Below are 5,971 nucleotides of genomic sequence, written 5' to 3'. Positions count from 1 at the left end.
CACTCTCCCCTTCCTTTTGAGGCGCCGCTGTGCTTTTACCAATTCATTTTTTTAAACTGGTTCCTCCTTTGAACTACGTTTTGCCCTTTCTCTCTTAACCTCCTCTCTCCTCCTCCTCCTGCTCCTCTTCCTCTTTTCTTCCTCCTCTTGCTGCTGCTCCTGCTCCTCTTCCTCTTCCTCTTTTCTTCCTCCGTTTCCTCCGCCTTTTCCCTTTTCCTCTTAATCCTCTTCCTCGTCCTCCTCTGCTTTTTCCATTTTCCTTCTCTTAACCCTCCTCCACCTTCTTTTCCTTCTTCCTCTTCTTCTTCTTCTTCGTCTCCTTCTTCTTCTTCTTCTTCTTCTTCTTCTTCTTCTCCTTCTTCTTCTTCTTCCTCTTCTTCTTCTTCTTCTTCCTCTTCTTCTTCTTCTTTTTCTCCTCCTCCTCCTCCTCCTCCTCCTCCTCCTCCTCCTCCTCTTCCTCCTCCTCTCCCCCCCTTCCTCCCTCTCTCCTCCTCCCTCCCTCCTCCTCCCCTCCTCCTCTCCTCCCTCCTCCTCCTCCTGTCCCTCCTCCTCCTCCTGTCCCTCCTCCTCCTCCTCCTCCCTCCCTCCTCCTCCTTCCTCCTCCTCCCTCCCTCCTCCTCCTTCCTCCTCCTTCCCCCCCTCCCCCGTCCGTAAAATTTTATTGTCGGGCCTGGCGCTGGCGGTGATATTTTCGCCGAGCGTCTTCTTCCAATTTGAAGGCAGCTGACCTGAATCCCTGAAGACCTTGCACCTTGGCTCGGGAAAGAGAGAGAGAGAGAGAGAGAGAGAGAGAGAGAGAGAGAGAGAGAGAGAGAGAGAGAGAACAGAGAGACTATTCTCAGCCTGTCACAGAATTTGGCATGCGTTCCCTTACGAAAAGGTCAGGGGGTCAAGGCGCTACAGAGGAAGGTAGGGGGGAGGGGGAGAAGGAAGAGGGAGGGGCTTGTGTCGTGCGTGTTTGTTAAGCGATTTGTGTGGGGTTGGGTGGGGTGGAGGGTGGAAGGTGGGGTGGGGGGGGGCTGTGGATGATTTATGCTGATTTGATTTGGCTGTTTTATTGGGGGGGACGATTTGTGATGTTGAAATTCGGGTCTACGTGTCCGTAGAGTTTTTATACATACTCACGTATACACATACGCACACGGACGTAGGGGCACATACGTACACGCACATACGTAAACGCACATACGCACACGCACACACACACGCACACGCACACGCACGCACACGAACACGCACACACACACAAACATACACACACACACACACACACACACACACACACACACACACACACACACACACATACACACACACACACACACACACAGACACACGCACGCACACGCACACACACACACACACACAAAGACACACGCGATCATCAAAGAATTTTAATTGTTGCAGTTGTGTGCGTGTCCCATTCCCACGCCTCCTCACATCTAAAGCTGGCGTGTTATCATGTCGGTTATTTTAAGCACATCCGTTCGGTTGTACTTGAAGCTGCTGTGTATTTGTATTTCTTGTATTGTATCTCTTTATATTATATTGTATTTTCTTGTATTTCGTTTGTCTGTACTTGAAGCGGCTTGTATTGTATTTCTTGTATTTCCTGTATTATATTTCTTGTATTTCCTGTATTGTATTTCTTTATATTATATTTTATTTTCTTGTATTGCATTTCGTCCGTCTGTACTTGAAGCGGCTTGTATTGTATTGTATTTCTTGTATTATTGTATACTTGTATTTCTTCTCCTTGCCGCCCGTTATCCGGCGATGAAATAAAAGAGGAGTGTAAAGAGCGTCCCGACTTCAGTATTCGGATTCTAAGACGAGTCCCGGATGCATATTGTATCACTGGAGTGTACAACCTCTTCCTCGCTCCCCTCCCCCCTGCCCCCCCCTTCCCCCCTCCCACCCTTCCTTGTCCCCCCGGAGGTAAAAGTTCCTGCGGCGGCCGGGCTTAGTATTCAGGTCTAATGGTGGGGATTCATTTTTTTTTTTTTTTTTTCGTGGGGATTCATTTTTTTTTTCTGTGTGTGTATGGTTGGGTGTTTTTTTTTTTTTTTTTTTTTGGGGGGTATTTATTTTGTTGGAGAAAGGCCGTTGTTTTTTTGTGTTCTGGTTATCTGTATTTGTTTGTTTATTTGTTTATGTATTTGTTTAGGATCTGTGTTTTATGTGGTTCTTGTTTCCACTGAAGGCAACGTGATTTTTTTCCTTTTTTTTTTCTTTTTTCCTTTTTTTCGTAGTTATACGTATGAAAAATCGTAGAAAAATCATCCTCCTTCCTTTTTTAGCACCTTCGCTCCTTTTCCCCTTTTCGCCCCCCACCCCCCACCCCACTATGCTCACACTTCCCCTCCCTTCCACCCTCCCTCCCCCTCTTGTTCACTACACCTCCCCTCCCCGCTTCCACCCTCCACGTGCTCACCACCTCCCCTCCCCTTCCCCCCTTACCACCTCTTCCCCCCCTTCCCCCTTCCCCCCTCACCATCTCATCTATTCCCCCTCCCTCCCCCCTTTGTTCACCATCTCCCCTCCCTTCCACCCTCCCCTGCCTCACCACCTCCCCTCCCTCCCCCTTGTTCACCACCTCCCCTCCCTTCCCCCTTCCCACCCCTTGTTCACTGTCTCCCCTCGCCAACATAAACGGGTTTTTTAGCTTGTGAAATGTGGGTTGATATCTCCGTAGATTTTAACGTGTTTGAGAAGACTCGGTTATGTCATGATTGCCAAGTCACGTGAAGATTTATTGAGTTCTGTTGTAGTTAATGGAAAGTGATGATAAAAAGAGAGGCTTTTGAGGTTTATTTTGGCTAATGATATTTGATTATAAAAGAAGCTTTTGAAGATCTATTGTGGTTAATAAAAAGTCAATATAAAAAAAAAACTTTTTGAGGTCTGTTGTAGCTAATGAAATGTGATTATAAAATTAAAATAGAATGCTTTAAGATTTTTTTTTTAGAGCATAGGTAATAAAAAGGCCTGTTGTGCCTAATTAAATGTGATTATAAGATTAAAAAAGAATGCTTTAAGAGATTTTTTTTTGAGCATAGGATTGGATTTCATGGCTTGGGGAAAAAAAAAAATGAAAGATGGACGGAGAGAAAGAGAGCGGGTATTTGCAGACGTCTTTTGTGAAGCGAACCCCCGAGGACCGCTTCCAATCCGGCTGATGAGCGCGGGTTACAGCGGACCGTCGCTAATTGACTGGCCGTTTTGACTTTTCTCTCTGCGACGATGATCGGGAACAGTGGGAACGAATATTCGCGTTCGTCTTTTTTTTTTTTTCGTTTTTTTTTCGTTTTTTTTCGTTTTTTTTTTTTTTTTTGTGTTTTGTATGTATGTGTATTTTTCTTTGTTTTTTGTTGTGTGTGTTTTGTATGTATGTGTGTCTTTTTCTTTGGTTTTTGTTGTGTGTGTGTGTTTTTGTATGTCTGTCTGTTTTGCAGTCCCCCTCACCTCCCCTGCCCATCCCTATTCTCTCATTTTTCGTCCTTCCCCGCCCCTTCCCTCCCCTCCTCTCCCCCATTCCGCTGTCCTTACCCTCCTGCTCCTTCCTTTTTTTTCTTTCGTATCCTTCCCCTCTTCCCTCACTTTGTCCACCTACTGTTTTTCCTCCTCCCTCCTTCACTCCTCCATTCCCTTCCTTTGTCTCCCCTCGATTAGCCTCCCTTTCACTGCACCTCCCATTCTTCCCCCTTGCTTCTCCACTACTTCCTCTCCCTTCCTCTTCTTTCTATGTAACCTCCCCTCCCTTCCCCTTACCTTCCCTGTCCCTCCCCCCGCCTGGTTCAGCACCTTCTGCTTCCTCTCCCCCTTCACGCCCCCCCCCTATGCTCAGCAGCTCCCTTTCAGTTTCACCCTCCCCTGCCTCACTCACCTCCCCCTCCCTCCCCTCTCTTGCTCACTGCCTCCCCTCCCTTTCTCCCCTCTCTCCCTCTCTTGCTGAACACCTTCCCTCCCCTTCTCCCCTCTCCCTCTCTTGCTGAACACCTTCCCTCCCTCCCACCCCTTAGTGTTCAGTTCACCTCCCCTCCCCTTCTCCCCTCCCCCTTTCTCTTGTTCACTCTACCTCCCCCTCCCTCTCCCCTTAGTCACCACCCTCCCCTCCACCCTCCCCCTCCCCCCCCTTAGCCACTGCACCCTCCCTCCCTCCCCCTTAGTCACCACCTCCCGCTCCATCCCCCTCCCCCTCTTAGTCACCACATCCCTCTCCCTCCCCCTTAGCTTCACCACCTCCCTCCCTCCCACCCTTGGTCACCACCTCCTCTCCCTCCCCCCTTAGTCCCACCACCTCTCCTCCCTCCCACCCTTTGGTCACCACCTCCCCTCCCTCCCTCCCTCACCACCTCCCCTCTCCCTCTCCCCCTTAGTGCCACTCTCCCCCCTTAGTCACCACCCCTCCCCCCTTAGTCACTGCACCTCCCCCCACCCCTTTATGCTCACCACCTCCCCTCCCCTTCTCCTCTCCCTCTCTCTCTTGTTCAACGCCCTCCCCTCCCTCCCCCCTTAGTCCTGCCACCTCCCCTCCCTCCCTACCCCCTCCCCCCTCTCTGTGCCTCACCTGCCTCCCCTCCCTTCCCCCTCCTCCCCTCTTTTGTTCAACACCTCCTCCCTCCCATCCCCCCTTGAGTCACTTTCCTCCACCTCCCTCCCCCTTAAAGTCACCACCTCCCTCTCCCTCCCCCTCCCCCCTTAGTTAGCCTCCCTCCCCCTCCCCCCTTAGTCACCACCTCCCCTCCTGTCCCTCCCCCTTAGTCACCATACCTCCCCCCCACTCCCCCTTAGTCACAACCTCCCCTCCCTCTCCACCCCCCCTTGCTCACCACCTCCCCTCCCTCTCCCTCCCCCTTAGTCACCACCTCCCCTCCCTTCTCCCACTCCCACACCTCTCTTGTTCAACACCTCCCCTCCCTCCCCCCTTAGTCACGCCACCCTCCCTCTCCTCTCCACCCTTGCTCACCACCCTCCCCCCCCCCACTCCCCCTTGCTCTCACCCACCTCCCTCCCTCTCCCCCCCTGCTGCTCACCACCCCTCCCCTCCCTCTCCCTCCCCCCTTGCTCACCACCTCCCCTCCCTCTCCCTCCCCCCCTTGCTCACCACCTCCCCTCGCCAACATGAACGTTTCTGTACGGCACGCATATTGATCCCGTAAATTACGCGGAACAAAGGAACTCCCGTTTTAGTACGCAATCAGAACCGAAAATAAAAAGCAAGCAAGCGGCGTCCTCATTATTATGGTCTCCTCCGGTAGCAGTGCACGTAGTATGGGTGTTTGTGTGTGTGTAGAGGGGGGCTGGATGCGTGTGTGTGTGGTTGTGGTTTGTGGGTGTGTGTGGGTGTGAGTGTGTGTTTGGGTGTGGGTGTGTGTGTGTGTGTGTGTGGTGGTTGTGGGTGGATGTGGTGTGTGTGTGTGTGTGTGTGTGTGTGTGTGTGTGTGTGTGTGTGTCTTTGTCTTTGTCTTTGTCTGTCTGTTAGTCTGCTAGTATGCCTGTATCTGTGTGTTTAAGTATCAAAGCTCTACAAGTATTGTAAGATGCGCACACATCCTTCTCTTTGTTGCGATAGCCTAGCAACAGATGCGCAGACACGTGTTTAGGGCGTCGGGTGAGGGTGGGGGGGATCAGGATTGACAAAGCGTAGTCCGGGCTGGCTGCGGGATGGGCGTCGCTCTCGTCATTTTGATACGTCGTCGTCATTGTCATCATGTATGAGTTTCATTATTACTGCTGGTGTTATTGTTACTCTTGTTGTGTTGGTAGTGTTGTTAAAATATTCATATCATCATCATCATCAATTATAATCATCATCATCATTGTCATATTCATAATCAATCATAATCATCATCAGCATCATCGCCACCACCACTACCATCAATCGTCATCCTCATTATCATCATAGCCGTTTTTTAATATCCAATGAAGGTGTTCATTAACATATATATATAACATGCATATATATAAC

This window comes from Penaeus vannamei, chromosome 19 (genome assembly GCF_042767895.1).
Source record: "Penaeus vannamei isolate JL-2024 chromosome 19, ASM4276789v1, whole genome shotgun sequence".
NCBI classification, from domain to species: domain Eukaryota; kingdom Metazoa; phylum Arthropoda; class Malacostraca; order Decapoda; family Penaeidae; genus Penaeus; species Penaeus vannamei.
This window is presented reverse-complemented; position numbering follows the sequence as displayed.